Source organism: Arachis stenosperma, chromosome 9 (assembly GCF_014773155.1).
Source record: "Arachis stenosperma cultivar V10309 chromosome 9, arast.V10309.gnm1.PFL2, whole genome shotgun sequence".
Classification (NCBI taxonomy): domain Eukaryota; kingdom Viridiplantae; phylum Streptophyta; class Magnoliopsida; order Fabales; family Fabaceae; genus Arachis; species Arachis stenosperma.
Window position 1 is genome coordinate 57,354,305 of NC_080385.1, and position 23,563 is coordinate 57,377,867.

The 23,563-nt window shown below is 35.6% G+C and overlaps 1 long non-coding RNA gene across 7 annotated transcripts; it reads left to right on the forward strand.

The window, feature by feature from the left end:
- The first annotated feature begins 2,729 nt into the window (after positions 1-2,729).
- LOC130950806 (uncharacterized) lies at positions 2,730-14,317 on the forward strand. 7 transcript variants are annotated; one of them, XR_009073741.1, is made up of 9 exons: positions 2,730-3,202; positions 3,564-3,770; positions 4,588-4,631; positions 4,710-4,817; positions 4,913-4,978; positions 5,129-5,515; positions 5,609-5,676; positions 10,017-10,127; positions 13,826-14,317. It is a non-coding gene; the product is annotated as an uncharacterized LOC130950806 (long non-coding RNA). The 7 variants fall into 7 exon arrangements; XR_009073742.1 differs by lacking the exon at positions 13,826-14,317 and having other exon boundaries at positions 5,129-5,196; positions 5,390-5,515; positions 10,017-10,407; XR_009073739.1 differs by having other exon boundaries at positions 5,129-5,676.
- The last annotated feature ends 9,246 nt before the right edge of the window (positions 14,318-23,563 follow it).

Genomic DNA, 23,563 nt, shown 5'->3' on the forward strand with positions numbered 1-23,563 from the left:
GGAGGGCGGGGCGGGGTCGGGTAGGGCAAAAACCCGCTCCTACCCGCCCCACTGCCACCCCTACGCGTCAGCTATGCGTACGCGTGGGTGCTCTCGTGCCCCAGGCACAAATCTGGCACAGTTCTGGCACAACTCTCTGGAAAATGGCTGGGCATTGGGTGCAGCACATCGGCGCGCCCGTGCACACCACGCGCCCGTGCACACCACGCGCACGCGTGGATGGCGCTTTCTAGAAGAACGGCGCGTACGCGCCAAGTGCGCCTACGCGCAGGGGGTCATTCTGCTAAAATTTTTCTAAGTTAAAAGCTGCAGAATTCACAGATTCAACCCCCAATCTTCCGACGAACATAACTTTCTCATTTTAAATCCTTTTTCACCCATTCTTCGAACGGCATGGACATCTCGGATCCAATTTCATTTCAAAATAGATTTGGCACAAAACGAAGATCCGTAGTCTAACTTATGTCCCGTCAAAATATGCCCAAAAACCATATTTTTCATACAAAACCACAAAGTGCCATTTTCAAAACAAGCTATTTTCAACTCTTTTCAAAATCAATCAAAACATGCCAATTTCATCCATTTTCTTTGAAATCAATCAAAACATACGAAAGTCAACATCAAGCCTCCTCAGCTCACACATTGACACTTTACCATAATTCACAAAATCATTATCCCATCATTTTAACCCACTTCACCCAAGTGGCTCAAACTCAAACACATTGACATATCATATACTCTTCCTCATGCCAATTTTCAACAACACCAATTCCATTAAATCATAATTGTACACAATCAATATCATACTTACCATCAACATGGTTCCACCCACAATTCAACCATAATTAATCATCAAGCATATATCACAACATGCATATTTCTCATACATCATACCATCAAGACATCAACAATCATCATCACATATATGACCACATCATATATTTCAACCATTCAACAACATCAACAATTCAATGCCTATCTTAGGGCCTCTAGCCTAAGTATTTCCTACCACATTACATATTAGATACGAGAAACCGAGACCATACCTTAGCCGATTTTCCAAGCTCAACCGGAGCACTTCCAAACCACTATTTCCTCAAGCTCTCAAGGCCTTAACCCCTCCAAGAAGAGATTTTTCACCACCAAATCCCTTTTCAAGCTTTTCAATATCACTAATCAAGCTCCAATATTCACACATACACAACCTAAGGCATAATCATCATACCCATACACAACATCTCAATATCAAACATCATAGAACAACAATTTACACTTGGGTTGAGAATCTTACCACACCCAAGTTCTAAGGAGACAAGATTAACCTTCTCCTTCAAGAGAGTTAGGTCCTATAACATCAAAGAGCCCAAAATCTCAATATTTTTGCTCATGAACTCGAAATCAAAGCTGGAAATTCGAAGAGCAAAACGTGACTTACCTCAAGTCTAATTGTATGGATTTTGTAGAGCTCTCTGCGGTGAACGCGTGGCCGCAAACAGTGCAACAATCAGAGTGGTTTGAAGATCAAGGGAGAGATAGAACTTGAGAGAGTGTTCTCCCCCCTTCCTTCTAATTTTCAGCGTGTGTGTGCAACAAATGAGGAGAGAGAGTGCTGAAAACTAGGGTTTTGGTTTAGTTTAGTTGGGCCCGGTTTGGCCCGTTCGGTCCAATCTTGGTCCGAATTCTATAAAATTGGTATCGAAATTCTCGTCTCAATCTCCTCTATCACATTTAGCCATAAAAATCACATTTTGGGCTTTCTAGAATAAATTCTCATTTATAGGTTAATTAGCCGTTAATTAACCGGGTCTTACACCATGCGTCGCTCTTCTCATTCTCTACAATTCTATCTAAGTTTTGTGGTGAGTATTCCATTTATCTCTGCCCAGTTTTCAAAATTCCTCACTATTACACGTTTTTGGGTAGTTAGTGTTGAAATCTTGTGATTTTGGGTGTTTAAGGATACTCCAACATGGATTCTAAGCGGGTTCTATCCCTACTTTATATAAGCTAAGGTAAGAAGTGCTCAAACCCTTGTGATTTGTCATTTTTATGAGCCCTAGATTGATGTATGTATGTGAAATTGGTTATGTTAGTGTATTTGGTGATTTTGATGCACAATTGGGAGGTTGGTGTTGCTTGTGGAGCTTTGGTGAGGCTTGGAGCTAAGGGTTGGTGGAGACTTCCATAGAAGAGGCTCAATTGGTTTGGCTACACTACAAGAAAAAAAGCCTGTCGGCACCTTTTTTTCTTGCCACACTTTTAAAGCGTGCCCAAAAGTAGTCTATGGACACACTTTTGCGAGGGTGGCCACTGATTTGTGATTTGGCCACGTTTTTTTGTCACGCTTTAAAAGCGTGCCATAGAGGATAATCGGCACGCTTTTACAAGAATGACCACTTATTTAAAATTTGGCCACGCTTTTTTTTGTCACGATTGATAAGCGTGGCCATAGAGAGAAACCGGCACGCTTAAAAAGCGTGGCTAATTTGTCTTCCAATAATCACCTTTTTAAAGCGTGCCCATATGCTGTGTTTATTTTAGCAGCCTACAAAAGCGTACTGATAAAATTTTATCCCCCAAAATTTAATTTTTATATTTATTTAGGCACCCTACAAAAACGTACCAATAGAGGTCCCAAAATTTTAATTTCCCATTTTTTTTTCACACTTAACATTTTTTTAAGTTAACTTTTAACCTAGCAGAAGTGATAACAGCCCTTAGCCCCTCATACATACACTTCACTTTTATTTCCAAATCTCCTTTAACCCTAGCTAGAAGCCGTCGCACCTAGCGGCTGTTCATCTCTGCCGATTGCGATGACCGTCGCACCACCCAGCTCGCCTTCATCTAACCATCACACCCAGCCCTCTCTGTGTCACACCCTAATTGTTTCTCAACGGTCTCTCGCACCATTAACGCTGCTCCGTCCACGCACCCAGGAATCGGCTCTGCTCCGTCCACGCACCCTCGTTGGGTTCGAAACCTCCATCGGCGAGGAGAAGAGGAAGAGGAAAACCTTAGAGGAGAAGCCCTCCGCCGATTCCGCAATCGAAGCTTTGGAGAAGAAGAGGAAGTACCACGAGTCAATTGAAGAGGAGGAACAAGACTCACACCCTCTGTGTGAGGTGCGGCCACCACAGCTTTCACCTCCAGAAGAGTCGCTGCTCCGCCTGCGCTTCCCCAACTGCATGCAAGATGAAATGTAAACCCTAATTTCTTCCATTTTCATTCACGATTCCTAATTCTACACATTTTAGTTTTAATCCTCACTTCATTCACCGATTCTCTCTTTTTCCTCATATTCCGATCCAATGTTCAATGAGAAAGAGGTCTTCTTAATTTGCTTATCTCTAGTCTCTATTTTCCTCTGCCTCCTATTTTTTATTTCTGTGAAAATTGGTTGGTTTTTTTGAGTTCTTTTTCTGTGTGTATATATAGGTATACAAAGTTCTTTTTCCTAGGCTAAATTGATTGGGTTAGTTACTAGCTCTAGCTGTTGAATTTGCTAGTGTGGGTTATTGTTAGTGTTATTGTTGATTGCTTGTTTCCATTTTGTGGTTCAGAGTCTGAAATCAAGGGGTATTCGGTTCCCTGGCCATGACAACGAGAGCTTGGTGCCTATTTTCACTCCTCCGCGTTCGGTGTCTGAGGCTGAACTTGATCTTCCTCACCAGACTCAGGATGATGATATTTCTGTGCAGAGTTTTACTCTTGAACAAACTAAGGAAGCTTTTGATGTTGCTAGAAACAGCATTGAGCTTCTTTCTACTGTGAGTCTCTTCCCCATTCCATTTTGGAAGGCACTTATTATTATTACTACTGACTTTGTGAATTCTTCAGCAACAATTTTTTTCTCTCTTTGGTTTTTTTTGTTCTTTTCGGGGTTTTTTTGTTCTTTTTATCGTTTTGGTCTTGCTTGTTAAGTTATATTTTGGATTGTTATGGTTTGCTTGCATTTGGAGCTCCCTCCTTTGTAAGGAATGATATGAGGCATTTGAAAGGAATGATGAGAGCTAATTTTACTATTTTTTGTTCATGAATTTTTTTGTTTTTTGGTTCTGTTTTACTTATGCTTTCACCCTTTTTTATTTTGTCTTTGCCTTGTCAAAAGAGACCTAAGCTATAGATAATTACATCATTCATGACTTATTTTAAGAGAGAAATTAATGTTAAAGCCTTAAGGGAAAAAAATGAAAATTCACACTTTATCTCACAAGATAAGTTATTGGATAATTATTTATTTTATAGCTGTGGAATAACATTTTTCATCTATAAATGGCATCAAAGGAAAGGAAATTGTAGGTGCAGAGTTATGTTATGTTGAAGAAGAATGACTAATGAGTGAAAAAAATATTGACGGTATAGGGAGAAACGGAATCGTGGGTCCAGACATAGTTGTTGCTTTCCTTGTCTCCCATGTTTCGCCACGAATCTTTATTACCAATTATCAAGCATTTTCTCCAGCATGCTTTCTTTGAATTTTGAAATGACATTAGGGTCCTTTCCGATATCCCAACAAGATGTCTTCTTCTCCACAACAAGATCTGATTTTTCGGTATATTATTGTTGTTTTGTTTTCCTATACAGTGAAGAAGATATTACTCTTTTTTCCTATCAACAAGGATGTCTGGGTATGTTCCATTTTATTTATCTCATGTCTTATTTATTCAATTTTCTCATAGATTCATAAAAAGTCACTTTTTTCATAGATTTCATATCTGAAAACTGTTGTGGCTGCTGAGCCAGCAGCTCCCACTGAGCATAATGTTAGTTTGCTAACAGTTCCAAGTGCAAAGACTCTTGGAGAATAGGCTGGGGTAAGTCTTTGAAACTTTGTTCTTCCGTGCAATTCATATCCTTTCAAACTTCTGTTTCCTTAAATTTAAATAAATCTTTTTCGCCCTCCTTGCAGTTGTGCAAGATTGATTCGGAAGGAAAAGCTAGGAAGGTAACTGTTTGCTCCTGGGAAGTTGTGAAGGTATCATGTTTTGCTTTGCTTTTGTGCAAGTTGAACCTTTTGCTAATTGCTATCCTCTCTTGCTTTATTCATTTATTATTATTATTATTATTATTATTATTATTATTATTATTATTATTATAGTAATTCTTAAACTATTCGTCCCTGTAGGATTTTGGAGAAGAACATGAAGCCTTTATAGCACATTAATGTTGTCCTTTAGCACATTAAAGCTCAGAGTAATTTCTGGAAATTTTTGTGTTTTATAGCGTTAAAAATTATGATTTATTTGTCCTGTCTTATATGAAGTTGTGGGCATTTTTTTGTTCCTGATTAAATGGTCTGCTCATCTCAATTGCCTTTGAAATATCCCTTTTAATTTGTATTATGTGCTAAACAAAGTGGTTAAAAATCTGTTTTGTTTTCCATCAGATATAGTTAACGGCTTGAAGACCAACAAGTTTAATGCAAAGGATAGAAGTGATATATCTCTGTTCCTAGAGCGTGCCTTTGTTAGATTGGAACCATGGGTCCAATGGTTTAATACAACTCAGTCATGTATATTATAAATCTAATGCCATGTGTGCTTCAGTGCTGAGATGAGTTAGTTTCTTCCTCACCTAGTTTTGGGTTATCATCTCTTTAATACAGGGAATCAGATGGGCAGCTACTACAGGAATGGACGGGACAATAAAACAATACGAGAATTGAATCCCAAGGTTCTGACCTATTTAGTATATTTAATTTTTAGGGTATATTTGGTTGGCAGTAAAAATGAATTGCAAATTCTTATGAATGAGTTCATGTATAACAGTGTTTTAAAATTACGGCCATGGCGGTCCGCCATGGAGAATGGCGAAAATGGCGGGTTTTTTTTTGGGTTTTTTAAAAAAATTCGAGGGTGATTGGGTAATTTTGCAAAACCCTAAATGAAAGAGTAACCCACCTTCAGCAGCTACAGTTCAAAAACGAGCCTTCCTCTCTGAACCTCCAGAACGGCTCTTTCTCTCTATTCTCTTTCTCTCTTCTCTCTGCCTCCAATCACCGCTGAACTTAGCCACTGCCCGTCGCCGTCCGTCGCCGCCGCCTGTTGCCGTTCGTCGCCGACCGTCGCCGGTGGTGGTCACCGCCGTTCATCACCACAATTCCCTCTTTTTTCTGGTTTGTAGAAGTACCGTTTCTTTTCTTTTTTTTTTCATTCAGTGAATCAGTTCACCCACTTCCCTGTCTCCTTCTCCTTCTCCTTCTCTTCCCTCATAAACCTCTCTTCAATTTTTTTTCCTTTCAGCTCAGTTCATCATGTCAACTTCTAGACCAGCCCCTGCCTCTACCCCTGTCCCTACCCCTCTCCCTGCCTCTGTCCCTGCTAGCCATGTTGTTGGAACTGCTGCAGGTGCAGCTGCTGTCCGTGCCACTAGGATTGATCCAGGGTGGAAATATGTTACTGCTGTAGAAGAGGGAAATACCAATGATACCATATGTAATTTTTGTGGAAAAATTACGAGAGGAGGAATTACACGGACAAAGGAGCACTTAATGATTAAGCCTGGGAATGTTGCTGGATGTAAAATGGTCCCAATGGATGTTATTGCTGAATTATGGGAGTTCTACAACAAAAAAAAATTGAGGAAGACAAAGTTCTACGCCGGCAAGCACTGAGGAACATAGTGTCAATGCTAGGGAGCTTGATTTAGAAAGTTTGGGCTTTGGATTGTCAGAGAAGGATGCTCAAGGAATTGATGAAATTCCAAATCCAACTCCAATGGCAGCAGCTAGAGGGGGGAGGCAAGTTCTATGAGAGGTCCAATGGACTTGTTTATGAAAAGACCCGAAACTGCCATTGCAAGAAACAAAAAGGAGAAATTGAGGCAACAAAATATCAAGGAAGCATGTAATAAGGAAGCGGTTCGTAGAGTTTTCAAGCTGGTGGTTCTACCAAGCTGGGATTTCATTGAATCCAGTGAGGTTGAAGAGTTTTCAAGAAATGTTGTGGGCTGTTGGAAGCTTTGGTCCTAATTTACCTGCTCCCACTTATCATGCTCTAAGGGTGCCACTCCTTAATGAAGAATTAGAATACACCAAAGACTTGTTGAAGGGTCATAAGGAACAATGGGAAAAGTATGGTTGCTCTATTATGTCAGATGCTTGGACGGATAAGAGACAACGGAGCATTATCAATTTTCTTGTAAACTCTCCTACTGGGACAATGTTTTTGAAGTCTATTGATGCCTCTGATTATGTGAAGACGGGTGAAAAAATGTTTGAGCTTCTTGATGGTATTGTTGAGGAAATTGGGGAGCAAAATGTTGTTCAAGTTGTAACTGACAATGGGAGCAACTATGTTCTAGCCGGTAAGTTGCTGATGGAGAAAAGACCGAATTTGTTTTGGACCCCGTGTGCTGCCCATTGTTTGGATTTGATGTTTGAAGACATTGGGAAGTTACCGTTAATCCAAAAAACCATTAAAAGTGCCATTTCTTTGGTTAGCTTCACTTATAGCCACTCTAGCACTTTATCCATGTTGAAACAATTCACAAATGGCAAGGAATTGGTGAGGCATGCAGTCACCTGATTTGCCACTTCATTTCTCTCTTTGGAAAGGCTTTATGAGGAGAAAGGAAATCTAAGAAGAATGTTCACTTCGGATGAGTGGGTAAGGAATAAGTTGTCAAGGGAGGGAAAGGGGAGGGAGACAACAAAGATTATTATTAGGCCCTCTTTTTGGAATCATGTCAAGTACACCCTTAAGATCATGGGGCCTCTTGTTCGGGTGCTTCGACTTGTTGATGGGGAGAAGAAGCCGCCAATGGGTTATATATATGAAGCAATGGAGAAGGCAAAGGAATGCATCATGAAAACATTTTCTAATGATGTGAGCAAATATTCTGAAGTTTTTAAAATCGTTGACAACAGATGGAATTGTCAACTTCATCGTCCGTTGCATGCCACTAGTCATTTTCTGAATCCGGATTTGTTTTATGATAATCCTCGCATTGAATTGGATTTAGAAGTTACAAAGGGATGGTTTGAGTGCATCACTAGATTGGTGCCAAGTATACCTGTGCAAGAGAAGATATTGGAGGAGCAAGCACTATATAAGGTCGGCTATGGACTTTTTGGATCATCCTTTGCAAAATCTCAGAGGAAAAAGATTGTTATGAATTTTACAAAATTTTATAAATTTAGTTCGATTAAAGACTTCGACAAATTTATTTTAATTTTATAGCATTTTGGTGGCGGACATATGGGCATGAAACTCCAAACATGCGAGACCTTGCTATCAAGATCTTGAACTTGACTTGTAGTACTTCTGGATGTGAACGCAATTGGAGTATATTTGAGCATATTCATACTAAGAAAAGAAATAGGCTTGATCATGAAAGGATGGAGAGCTTGGTCTTCATAAAGTATAACCAACCACTCATCGAGAGGTACAATTTTAAAGATGAAGTTGATCCTATTGCACTCAATGACATTGATGAGTGTAATGAGTGGTTAGTGGGAGAAATTGGGACTGCCACCTTTCGAGATGATGATAATATGAATGATGATGCTGATTTGGTTCATCAAGATGACAACACTTTGAGTTGGAAACTTGTTTTTGAAGCAATGGGAGGACATGAGCCTATGACATATACTAGAAGACAACAAAATAGAAAAAGAAAAGAACTTGCAACTGCAAGAGGTGGTGCAAAGGGTGGACTAAGTGGGTCTAAGGCTTCAAAAAAAGGAAAAGGAAAAACAGTAATTGTGGAAGAGGAAGAAGAACCAGAATTTGAAGATGAAGAGGATTCTGAAAATGAAGAAGAACAAGAAGAGGAGATTATAGTTTTTATAGGATGATGAGGGGGTAGAGGGACACGATAATAATCGTGTTAATTTGGATGAATTTGATGAGAGCTAGAAATAGAATGTAGATGGTTTATAGTTTTTATGTTTTATGTCTTCTATTTTATGGCTTGCTTATGACTTTTGAATTATGATTTGAACTTGATGTTATACTTATTTGCTAAATTTGCTACTATATTTGCTATATTAATTAGATGTTTTATGATTAGAAAGTTGCTTATATAGATAGATTTTATAGTTTATTATATTTGCAATTTTTCTGTATGTTTTTTTGGTACATATATGTGTATTTTAGGTAATCTGCTATTTCCGCCATTTTTCGCAACGCCATCCGCTATAACTTTATGGCGGATTTTTGGCTCACCACCATGAGCCGCCATCCACAATCAAAAACTATGATGTATAAAATAACACATACAGTTCATCTCGAAAAATTTCACCCTATTTTAACCCAACAATTAAGCATACTATTCATTTTTTTTTAGGCTCATCTGCACTTCCGATTTAAGCTATACATACGTAGGTGACTTGAGTAGAACAGTCATGAGCAAACTAAAAGTGGAAACTATTGTTGGCACAGCCACACTTGAGTTTTATTAGATTTTTATTGTAACATGACATGAACCTACTTAAAGCATAGATCTAAAAACAGTTTTGGCCATTTGTGCTTAATTTATATTATGGTGGTTCCACCATCTGTTTTGACAAGCAAAATAGGATTCATTTTTCTGGTTGATGTTTATTATTAATAGAAACTAAGAAGTCATATCTGACATGCATTGAATGTGTCTGAAACCTTAATTATTGCATGAATATACATTGCATTATGTCCAAGTATCATAATACTTTGCATTAAATGAAATGGTGCATAATTATGGTTCTACAGCTAAGTTGCTATCAGATCTTAAGTTAATAAACCAGGTATTACCTGTGTTCTCCATCTTGCTGGATATTTCATTATGCATCTCTGAAAGAAGGTGAGGAATAAAGATAAAAGAAAATAACCACATACCCGTAACAGAAATTAGAAATCTTGTGGAAAATCTTGTGCTTCATGTACATACAAATGCATTTTAATGTTGCATATGGTGCGTACTTTGATTTTGGAAATCATACAGAGAGGGTATACCGTCAAACTTATGCAAGATTTGCAATGCTTGTGTCCCCATGGCTGAGAATGTGATTTTCTTTGCGTGCTTAACCACGATAGGTTCAACTTAAATGGACAGAAGTGGCAGTTGGACATAATCAAGCTGCTCGCGAGCCTGTCCGGGAAGTTTTGGAGAGACCCAAGTTGAGATTTGTTCCCCACATTGGTTATGTGAGTTTATTCCCCCTCAACTTTGGTGATTACTTGATAAGAATCCACTTGTTTTCTGTTATTATTGGTGGTGTTTTTTAAGGGATATTGAAAGATTGATAGAAGTTGGGGATAAATTTCATGTACAATGTGGTTGCATGTATAGAGATGACATGGCTAATTTAGTTTGAATTCTGTTGATGTAATATTATTTTTTATTGATTAATTTTTTTAAATGGCATTTACATATTTTTGTTAATGTTTTTTTTAATTATTTTTTGAGTGTATTAGAGTGCAAGTAAAAAAAGCATATACTAATTTTTTTTTTTAATTTGATAAGGATATAATCATGCTTTTAAAACATGGCAATAGTTTTTTTTAAATGGATAATGCTACAGCCACGCTTTTAAAGTGTGGCAATAGGTTCATTTGTAGGTACGTTTAAAAAAGCGTAGCCTTATTGTTCCCTATTCGCACGCTTTTGAAGTGGACCCAAAACCAATTTTTTGGGCCCGCTTTAAAAGCGTAGCGATATGTACACTTATCGGTACGCTTCTCAAGCGTACCTATAGGTTAAGACATATGGCCACGCTTTTTAAGCGAGGCAAGAGATGAAAGCGTGCCAACAAAAAAAGCGTGTCGATAGAACAACCGGCACGCTGGCGGACGTGACCCTATCAAAAGCGTGCCAATAGCTCAAAAAGCGTGGCGAAAAGCTATTGACACGCTTTTTTGCACTTTTCAGCACGCTTTAAAAGCGTTGCAGAAAGCTTATTTTTTTCTAGTGCTACAAGAGGTACGGTTTAAGTTTCATTTAAGTATCATGTGGTGTGATGAGAATTCCTAGACTAGATGCTCCTAGGATTAAGTTTGGATTGGGTAAATGGTTGGTGCTAATATGCATAATTGGTATGTAGTGTGAATTAATGATCGGGTTCAGAATTGTGTGGCCATGTATGCTTGGTGTATTGAGAATTTGATGTATTGAGTGTTGATTTGTGGTTTATGCTTTTAAATTGCGAAATTGAGCCGGAGGCTGTGAATCTTAGGTCGGAGGCCGTAAAGAGGTAAGAAATGTAAGTTGATATGTGCATTGTATGATGACACAAGTGATTGGATAAATTTCAAATAATGAATATATGAATGATTGGGTTGGTTATTGAATAATAAGGTTTGAGGAGTTGACATGTGGAATTTGGTAATGTTGGGTAAAATTATACAGATGAGGTATGTTTGGTTTTGGTTGAGATATATTATGTGGTCATATATGTGATTATGATTATTGATGCCTTGATTGTATGATGATGCATGAGAGATATGTATGTTGTGATATATGCTTGAGAAATGATTAAGGTTGATTTGTGGGTGAAACTATGTGATAGTGAGTATGATATTGGTTATGTACAATGATAATTGATTGGAAATAGTATTGTTGGAAATTGGGATGAGGAAGGATGTATAACATGTTAATGTGTTTGTAATTTAGCCATTTGTTTGAAATGGGTAAAAATGGTTATATGGCGGTTTTGTGAATTGTGGTAAGGTGTTAATGCATGAGTTGAGGAGGCTTGATGTTAATTTTGGTATATTTTGATTGATTTTTAAAAGGGTCGAAATTGGCATGCTTTGGTTGATTTTGAAAAGGGTTAAAAATGGCTTGTTTTGAAAATGGCACTGTGGTTTTGTATGAAAATATGATTTTTGGGTATACTTTGACGGAACATAACTTGGACTCCGAACCCCCGTTTTGTGCCAAACTCGTTTAGAAATAAAATTAGATCCGGGGTGTCCACGCCGTTTGAAGAACAGGCGAAAAATGATTTAAAACGAGGAAGTTATGTCTGTTGAAAGATTGGGGGTTTAATCTGTGAATTTTGCAGCTTTTAACTTAGAAAAATTTTTAGCAGAATGCCCCCCACGCGTAGGCGTGCTTGACGCGTACGCGTCGCTTTTCAAGAAGGCACCATCCACGCGAGCGCGTGGTGTGCGTGTGCGCGTCGATGCACTGCACCCAATGCCGAGCCATTTTTCCCGAGAGTTGTGCTAGTTTGGTCCGTGGGGCACCCTTTGCTGTTTTTCCACCCACGCGTACGCGTGGGCGACGCATACGCGTCGATGAACATTGTGGCCATCTATGCGTGTGCGTGGAGGACGCGTACGCGTGGCCCTGTTTTCATGCCAAAGTTGATTTTTGAGTTTTAATAGCCAAATCTCATACTTCTGAGCTTTCGATCTCACCCCTTATGTATTAAATCATTATGATATGCCTACAATGAGAAAGGAACTAGGGGATGTGGTAACTTGCGAATGAAGCAAGGGAAAAAGTTATGATCAATGATGATCAAAGAAAGATTATATGAGATATGGAGGAGGACGGTGGAAGTACCGTGTATGCGATGAGCCGAAGGGTTATATTTATTGATAAATGGCTGGTTCTTGATTGAACCATGAGCCGAATGGCTGAGTTATTGCCGGGTTACGGCAAAGCCATTATTGATTATGGCTGAGTATAAATACATATTTGATTAATGAATGAATGTGTTAAATGGATAATAATGGAAAATGTTGAAATGTGATGTGTGACCCCGGGTAGTAGACAGTGGCGTTGTCCACTTGCTCCGGGTATGAGACGCGAAAGGATGTTTATGATAAATGAGTTTAATTATGGAGTTTTGAATGCATGTATTTGTGATACCTGGATAGTAGTAAGGTGGTGGTTCATCCCGCTTGCTCCAAGTTAATGTTTGAGTTTTGATAACAATGATGATTGCTCTTAAACTGAACGAATGTATGTTTTGAGATCCTGGGCAGTAGCAAGGGTTGTGGTTCGTCCCACTTGCTCCAGGTCAGAGATTATGACGCCTGGGTAGTAGCGGCAGTAGTGATGAATCCACTCGCTCCAGGTTGAGCTTTTAAACACTCGCCTGGGTAGTAGCCGCAGTAGTGGTTATTTCACTGGCTCTGGGTTGAGCGGGTAGTAGAAAGGGTGTTGTAGCTCAAACTTACTCGCTCTGCAAGGGGTGTTTCTGTCCAATGGTTAGCTACCAGGACATGTTGGGTTGGCTATATAACCGACAGATGATATCATCAGCCATAGGGCAGGCATATATCATTTGTATATGTTTGAATTGTTTGGGTTTGCCTATTTGTTTTGGATTTTTACATCATATATGCTATGTTATCTGATTATGTGCTACTTGTTCTACTTGTATCTTATTTGTGTATAACTTGCCGGTATTGCTTGTGTTTGTACAACTGAGAGGCCCCTCATGCTGGTGTCGGTGGATGTTGAGGGCTGTTCTTGATGAGATAAATTGATGATGCGATTGTATGATGATGATGATCATTGAATAAGATAATTTGAGCTCCCTGGGTAGACGTAGTGATGTGCTTTCACTAGCTCCAGGTGAGGGTATGATGTATTGATATAGAATTGCTGAGGTAGAACAACTGGTGATGGTTTTGCTTATAATTCTGAATCTGATTCGTGGAAGAGTCAGCGAGTTGGGAAACATGTGAAACATGAATTAGATTTAGCACTCCCTTATGACAGTTGCCTATTCATGGATTAACGAGAACCTAAGATGGATAATTGGTGAAGAAGTTTAGGATGCGTAGTGAATTTTTATTGCGGTGCATTGTATTTATTTGGCACTTTTACCGTACTGGAAAACCATGGGCCCAGGGTTTTCATTCCGTATATATCTCTTATTTTTCAGATACAGGTCCAGGTGCTCAGAAGTGAGTTGTGGGTCGTCTGAGAGACGGCGAAGATCCTTATTTTTTCTACTTTGTGTTTTGCTTAGAATCTCTCCACCTTTGTTTTGAAAATATTATATTTTGTATTGAACTCTTTTGAACTTGCATATAGAGCCTCTCATGTTTCCTTTGGGAGAGATTATGATATACTGTTGTCAACTACTTTCATACTGTACCCTAGCCAGCCTAAACTTCGCGGGTCGCGACTAGTGGCTATTTACTTATGTTATATATATCTATCTGTTATCTATCTCTTAATCTCCTTTATGCCTCGTCCGTATATCGCTTTCGGCTTCACGGTGTATTTTTTTGTTGTCGAAACAGGAGTGATACATCTTCGCGATTTTATTTATACTCTTTTTAGGCTTCTCGATCAATACCCTTTCCGAAATTACCTATATTTATATATTAAAAATCTACGTGAGAGTCGTACCACCATAGTATCATTGACTTATGACTCGAGTATAAGGATTTAAATATTAGGGTGTTACAATAATTTATTTTTTTATCTGTATATTCAACTTTTAAGAGTAATTTATTAATTTTTTATTTATAAATAGATTATTTTCTACTTTAATATATGATTTTTTTATGAATTTTTTATTGCATAATTCACTCAAACGAAAATAAATTAATTTATGAAAATTTAAATTTAAATATATTATATATAAAATTATATAAAAATTTAATTATATAAAATTCAATAGTTTCTTTCAAAACATACTTAAATATATTATCTATTATATATAATCATTAGGATAAATAAATATATATAAATTAAATATATAATTTTATTTTATTTTAAAATAAAAACTAAATAAATTGTTAGAAAAATTGCAACCAATTTTGTTTTTAATTGTTTTATAAGTTTATTTAAAGGTAAAAATTTTTCTATAACCACTAATATCACCGATAAAAAAATTAAAAATCTTATAAAATAAAAAATATATAACGTAAATAACATATATATAATTTTTGTATTTTTAATCATAAACTATGGACAAATTAAAAAAAAAACTTATGAATCAACATGCAATTTTTTTTTAATTTTTCAGACTTATCAATATTTAAGTTATCTATATATTATGTCTCAAAATATTATGATTGCACAAATAATATATGATATTAGTTATTCTTATATATAAGAAAAATATGACTTATTTACATATTGTTTGAATTAGAAGAATTTGTAGGAAAATAAAATGCTAGAGAAGAAAATAGATGAAAAATTAATTTTTCATTGTTTAGATCAACAAAGAAATTGATTGGAAAACAAAAAAAAGTGTATGTGGGACTCATTAAATTTTTTCTCTTCAAAGTTGCGAAAAACTGATGGAGAAGTGCAAACATGGGTAAAAGTACAGAGTTATCCTTTAAATTATAATTTATATATAATATATAAAAATATTAATGTAATTTTATTCCATTATAATTTTCTCTTTTCTTACTTTTTCTTCCATCCAAGTAAAAGATTTTTTTTCTATTTTATTTCCATTCATTTTTTTCATCTAAACAACTCAAAAAATATATTTTTCTTTTCATTTTTCTTTCCTCTCATTTTTTTCTTTTCATTTTCTTTCCTCTTATTTTCCATCTTATATCCAAAAAATAGCTTAGTGTTTATCTATTTATCTTCTATTAATATTATTATAATAAGGATACATGTGACTTTATAAAAATGGATATATCCTAGATTTTGATTATTTGAGAATTTACTGAGTGGCTGAAATAACTCCACGTCACGAGCCAATGAATGCTGTCAATAGGGATGATCACAAAAACAACGGAAACATGTATTTGCAGGAATTACTCGTGATTTAGGGCTAGATGGGGACTTGTGAAATTCTCAAGACCTGCTACCCGAAAATGGATGGGGACTAGGGGGTGGCAAACGGGATGAAATCCGTCGGGCCGGCCCGTGTAATCCGCCAAAAAGGGCGGGGTTCACTGAAAGTTTGAGACTGCCAAATTTAAAAATGGCTTTTGGCATGTTTCGGTGGGGCGAGGCGGGGTAGGATTCCCTTCCGAGCCAAGAGTTTTTTTGTTAAAGTCATTTTTTTACAAATTTCAATAATGTTATTGATCTACAAGAGGATAAAAATGATAATTAAAGATATTCTAAATTATATTTTGGATTATGTTTTATGTTTGATTGATTATAAATTTGAAGATGTTTAATTATATATTTTGGACAATATTTGTTTTGCTTTGGATAATATTAATTAGTTTTATTATTTTGTTTTGAAAAAATTGATTTATAATTATATTTATTATATATTTATAATTATAAAGACTTTAATGTTTGTAAATTTAGAAATTATAATTTTTTTATATCTTTAGAAATGATAAATTTATTGAAATTGTTGTGAAATTATATACATTGTTTAATATTTAATGGTTTATAAAGAAAAAGAGAGATTTAGCAAGCTTGGTCCGTCAATCCACCAGCCTACCATTAGGTGGGGTGGGGGAGGAATGCAGTACCGTCTCACTAGGCAGGGTGGAGCGGTCCAATCCGCCAGATGGCATGCTTTTGGCAGGATAGGGCGGACTTCTCCGTTTGCCACCCCTAATGGAACCACGGACATAAGTACCTGCCTCATGAAACCTATTAAATACACGCAAATATAAAATTACTAATTTATCTTAATTTAAATATGTAAATAGTATAAATTGATACTTTTTAGTATATTAACAATAATAAAAATTATTAATTAAGTTAATTACATAATTAAAAAATTATGAATATTTTTTTTAAATAATGAAAAAATGAGATCATTATTTTCACATATTATAAAATTTATGAAAAAATTTTTGCATAATAAATCAGTTCTCAATAGATTATACACTAGTCCTGTAAAAAAATAATTAATACATTAGATATTCGTATTTACGTAATAATATAATATACATTATCGATTATTAAGTTTATAATTAATTTTTAACTCAATTTTTAGTAATTAAAATTTAAATGATTGAAATTATTAAATACTGAATATTTTGTATTTAACCAATTTTATTTTTGTTATTGAAATTAAAAAAGGATGAGTTGTTAATCAATTCTAAATTTAAATTTAGATTTGAGTAAGAAAATAAAAATATTTTAAATTTTATCTCACTAGCTATAATTAATTTTAAGATAAGAAATTGTTTTGTACGTCATATATATTGTAGGATAGTATGGTCATTTGCTATTTTTTAACGGTAAATATTTTCAAATAAAATGGTATAAGAAATTAGAAGAAAATGTATTTACCAGTTTAAGAAATATTAATTTATTTTTCAATATAATAAATTATATATTAAATAACAAAAGTTGTTATTGGTTTTTCTTCACACTTATTAATACTTAACGATGGTATTTCGGTACATCATCTTACCAAAAAATATTAATCCATCTAATAACTTTTATAATGACATAAGTTTATAAATGTAAAAATTTAAAAATCATTTCATAAAATGTGAAGGTTCAACAACTAATAATGTTGATCATATTGTTTTGACTTCAAAAATGAATACGATACCAAGAAATAAAATTGTCCCAGGTAAATATCAACAAAGAAAAAAGTCTATCGGTACTTTTATTAATGAGAAATTAATCTATTTTAAAGACAAATACAATTTTTTTTTCTACGAATTTTTTAACTCGGCAAGTCAAGGACTAATTCACCACATATTGATGCTCTATTTAATATTTATTAAGGGTCTGCTGTTAACTAATAAATTGTTATACACACAAAACGAGATTCGAACTCCAAATATTTGTTTAAACGGACAAATAAGATGACTATTCAACCAATCCAAATTGATTGAAACAAATACTAATTATTTTTAAATTATAAAATATTTATAATAATAATTACTATATATCATTTTTATTTAATTTTTTAATAAAAAATTTGTATATAATTTTATGTATCATCTCGTGCAGGATACGGAAACATGTACTAATTTTTTTAAAAACATATTTTAAATATAAATGCAAGAAATAAATTTTATTTCATACATTTCCACCAATACATACACTAACTAATTGATACAAATAATTAGAATAATTTATTTGATTTAATAAATTAAATGAAATAAATTGAAAAATATTTTCACCAGAATGCCATGTTAATTTTATTATTAAGTGCAACAATCTAATATAATAGATAGATAGATAGATAAAATAATAGAAAGATAGATATTACTAGCTCAATATGCAACTTTTTTTTAAAGCAAGTACCAAGTAAATCAAATGAATCGTAAGATTCGATTTATAATTGATAAATATTTATTAGATCGTATAAAAGAGATGAAGGAATAAAACATATCTAATATTTAATTTTTTTGTAGTATTGTAATTTTTAAGGAACTTATTTAATGTGAAAATTTGCGTATACGTAAAGTTAATAGTTAAAATTTTTTTAAATAATTAATTATTTTCATATGATATTAATAGCTAAAAATTGTTAGATGTTAATTTACTCAAATTTATCAAATAATTTAATGGTTCTCAACTATTACTACAAGAGAAGCGGAGGACAACGATAATAAATTAGCGTCTGTGTTAGAACTTGCCACAAATTGGTGGAATTGCGTTATTTCTGAGCTGCGGGTTAGGTTCAGTTGCGGTACTGTGTTGAATGGCGGTTGTTCAGTAAAAATCACTACAATTCAATCGTTTTGGGTATATAGTGAAGAATCAGCATATTTTCATCTTTTGTTCAAACACAAATGGGAGTAGAGGCACGAAACAGACCTCCATGCACGAATCCTTGCTGCCGTGTACCTCCGCTCGTCAGTATCAATTGCATCGCACTTCTCTTTGTTGGTGGGTCCATCGCCAACCTGCTCCCTGCTTCCTCTGGTCCCATGGCTAGGTCTGCTCAGCTTCTTGGTTGATATTATTGGTATCCAAAAAAATCATCTTTCAATTTTTTTTGTTTTATTTAGAATTGAATTTGGTTCACATTAATCTTTTTCTTCTTGATTTGGTTTCAATTTACTCTTTTGTTTTGATTTTGTTCTTGCCAAAGACATAAGACAAAAGGGTGATTTTGTTTTAATCTTTTCTGTTTCTTTCTCCTTCTCTTTTCACTTCAATTATTTGCATTTCATTCGCATATTCTGAATGCTTTGCTATTTGATATAACAACAGTTAATGAGTTTTAGTTTCTCTTAATTGAGTTGTTTCAAATTCTCAAGCACTCCAAGTGTTTGATGAAATGATTATTTGTTTTTTCTTCTCACTAAATGCAATAATTGATGTTGATTTAAGAATATACTTTTAATTTGTGAGGGAGGACCAAAATATGGGTGAGGATGATGACAATGATTCCTCAAACATGATGGTTCTACTTTTTTAGATTTTTGAATTAACTTATTTTTATGCATTTTTATGAGTTTTGGATTTTAACTTATTTTTCTTAGTAACTAAGAGCTTAATAACTATGTTGCTTCAAGGAAGAGATATGGGGGAATTTGTGGGTCACTATTTCTGATGGAAAGAAAACGAAACCAATTATGGAAGGTCTTGTAACACCCTATCACATAGAGCCTTATGCTTAAGTCATAAAGCAGAGGTGGAAAGGTATTACAACCTCTAAAAGGAAAGACATATATAAATATAGTTGAAAGAATTTTGTAACTAGGAGCCTTGAAGAAAAAGCTAAGCAAAAGCGAAAACAGAAAATCATGTTACACTCACATGGATAATAGTAAAATGGACAGGTAAAATCAAAAGAAAGCTAAAAACATAATATACAGATCGAAGTTTCAAAATACAGATATCAAGCTCTAGACTCGACTTGCGAAACTAATACTTCAATTTCTAAATCTAATACTTCAACTAAACCAGGAATTAAGTTATCTAAGGTATTCAAGTTCTAAATCTAAATTTAACCTAATACTTCACTTTTTGTCTCCTCCAATCCTCCGAATCATTGGTGGGACAAACCCCCCCTACACACCTCCGCCAAGAGAGGTCTCTTAGAAAACATACACATATAATTCAAGCAAGGAAAATATAGATAGAGGTACAATTATAGCAAGTAGAACAAGTAGCAGATAAGCATAGTTAAGTAGTTAAGCATACCAAAACAATGCACACTCAAGAAAATCAAACAAATGCATATGATGTATGCCTATCCTATGGCTGATAAGTCTCATCTGTCAGTTATACAGCCAACCTGACATGTCCTCGTAGCTAACTGTTGGACAGTCCTGACAAACCCCGTTTTGACGGTTTATCTTGTATTGATTTTAAGAGATTTTATCACCTTTTACCCACATTTATTCAATGAAATAGCATGGTTTTGTGATTGTCTCCCTATTTGTGCTTAGATGTAAAAACATGCTTTTAGACCCTTAATTTGATGGTTTTAATCTCCCTTTGATTCCACTAGATGCCTTGATATGTTTGTTAGTGATTTCAGATTGAAAAGGGCCAGGAATGGATCAAAGGAGCGAAGAGGGAAAGCATGCAAAGTGGAGAAATCATGAAAAGTCAAAGAAGTTGAACTCGCCCATGGACGCGCACGCGCACCTGGCGCTTGCGTGCACCTGCGAATTACCCCATGGACGCGTACGCGTGATGTGCGCGTACGCGTCGGTGTTGGTTTATGATTTTTTTAATGAAAACGTGGCCAACGAATTCTGAAGGGTTGTGGGGCCCAATCCTAACCAACTTTGGCGCCAAAGATGCTATTTAAAGCCAAGGATTGAAGAGCAAAGGGGATTCCAACTCATTAATTCATTACACACTCATTAGGATTAGTTTAGAGTTAGTTTCTAGAAAGAGAAGCTCTCTCTTCTCTCTAGAATTAGAATTAGGATTAGGTTTAGTTCTTAGATCTAGGTTTTAATCTTTGATTTCTTCCACTCCTATCTCTCAATTCCTTGTAGTTACATTCATCTTCCTCTATTCTTTTGTTGTAATTTCCTTTATGTTGTTCTTATATTTTGTTGTAGATCTAGTATTGTTCCTTCTACATTCTTCCAATTCAATAAGAGGTAATTCATACTAAATGTGTCTTCTTTGCTTTTCTATTGTTGATCTCTTGTTTTTGTAGTTGTAGATTCCTTTAATTCTTGCATTTAATAATGATTACTTCTATTGCACTTTATGTGTTTGTTGAAATGCCTCTTCTAGATATAGTATAGATTTTTGTTCCTCTTGGCCTAGGTAGAGTAATTAGTGACACTTGAGTTATCTAATTCCTTTGTTGAATGATAATTGGAGAGATTGCTAATTGGTTTGGAGTGCACTAAAGCTAGTCTTTCCTTGGGAGTTGGCTAGGACTTGTGGCTCAAGTCAATTCATCCACTTGACTTTCCTTTCTTTAGTAAGGGTTAACTAAGTGGTAGCAATGAACAATTCTCATCACAATTGAGAAGGATAACTAGGATAGAACTTCTAATTTTCATACCTTACCAAGAGCCTTTTATAGTTGTTAGTTTACTTTCTTGCCATTTACTTTCATGCCTCTTATCCAAAACCCCAAAACAACTCAAACCAATAACAAGACACTTTATTGTAATTCCTAGGGAGAATGACCCGAGGTTTAAATACTTCGGTTTATAGATTTTAGGGGTTTGTACTTGTGACAAACAAATTTTTGTATGAAAGGATTATTGTTTGGTTTAGAAACTATACTTTACAACGAGATTTCATTAGTGAAATTCTAAACCGTCAAAAATCCAATCGTCAAAATGGCGCCGTTGCCGGGGAATTGCAATGGTGTTTGTTATTGGTTATTGTATATATGTGAATAGTGTGAATATGTTTGCTTTTGTTAGCTCTTGCTAGTTTTAGGATTTAATTTTCTTGCTTCTTATTTGATTTTGTTTTCATTTTCCTCTTGCTATCATGAATTCTCATCTTGGCTATGAGTTTGGTTATCAAAATGTTGTAGGAAATGAGGACTATAATGAAGATGTGCATCAAGAATGGGACAATCAAAGGTGGGAGGAACCATATGCATATGATCAATCTTCATGGCAACAACCTCCACCAATGCACTATGAAGAAGAGCCATTCTATGATGCATATCAATCCAATGGCTATGGTGAATCACCTTGTGACTTTCAAGAACCACCACCATATGCCTATGAACCATATTCTCAACCATACTCACAAGCCCCTTCTTACCAACCACCTTCATATGACCCTAATCCACATCCATCCTACCAACAACCATATGAGCCATATGAACCACACATAGAGCTACCACCACCATTCCAACATCAATATTTTCAAGAGCCACCTCCTCCACATTATTACCAAGATGAACCACCTCTAATATACGAAAATTTTCAACCACAAGATGAATACTACTTTCCACCCCAACCTCCCATGGAAGAATACTCATATCCATTGATCCGAGAGCCACATGATCCTAATCATATTATCCAAGAGGAACAAGAGTCAAGGGATCATCTCAAGGAAGCATTGGAGCAATTTCAAGCAACCATGGAGTGTGTTGTGCAACAAATGGAAAGAATGGAAAACATTGAACCACCACAACTCTACCAAGAAGAACTACCTTCCTATTATGAACCCTTCTCCCAAAATGATGAATCCTTCCATCCACCCCAATCTCTAATGGATGAAACCCTTGGTGTTCTTGTTCAAGGGCAAGAAGAGATGAAAAGGGATGTGCAAAATTTCATGGCCGCCTTAGATGCGGTAACAAATCAATTAGCATCCCAATGCTTGAACATTCAAGGAACTCCCATGGCTACATGTGGAGAATCACATGAAGAACATAGCATGAAGGAGAGATTGGAAACTCCGGTGGAAAATGAGGGAAGTTGCTTTGTATTGGAACAATTGGAGGAAGCTTTAATTGTTGAAGACAAGGAAGAAGTGGTAGAAGACTTAGGAGATGCGGAGCCTCCATGGGAACAAAACCCCTCCAAGATGATTGAAATTGATGCTCGGGAGGAAAGTGCACACCTTCCAAGGCATATTCCATATGAAGACTTGGATGGGATAGAGAAAGAATTGAGTTCCCTTGGAGATGAAGATCAAGCATCAAGTCTTAGTGGTGAAGAATCCTTTGAACATGAAGAACCTTCTCCGGTTGGATTTGAAAGCGTTGAGGAGGTAAATTTTTCTCACCCTCCCTATTATGATTTGAGTAAGGGAAAAGGTTTTGATGAAATTTTTGAACAAAGGATTGAGATTAAGAGATCTTGTGAAGAGGTGGAAGTCCCTAGAAATAGAAGAACGAGGGTTGGTTATGCTTTGTCCAGATCTTTGGAAGCATCTTTGCCTAGGTTGCCATCTACTCCTTCACTTGGGTGGGTGAAATTCATTTCTATTAGCTTTATTATCCCACTTGAATATGGTTTTCTTGAAACGGATGGCCAACTTAGGGAAGTTTGTGGGATGAGGCGTAAGCGGAAAAGGTTTTGTGGTGGGCGTTGCAAATCAAGGCTCATTATGGTTGATGCATCAAACATGAGATATAAAGGATGGAGTAGTGCTCAAATAGATGGGTCTAGAAGGATTGTTGGGCACTTCATAGAGAATTCACCTTACTCACCACCCGGTTGGACTAATAATGATGATCAACCTCAAGACGGGTGTCAAAACAAAGTGTGGGATCCCGGATCGCACAATGAAAATCAAATTTGGGAGCTCATGGTTTGTGGAGAACTCCATCAAAGCTTGAAGATATTGAAATTGAAGAATGGGTCTTATTGGAGAT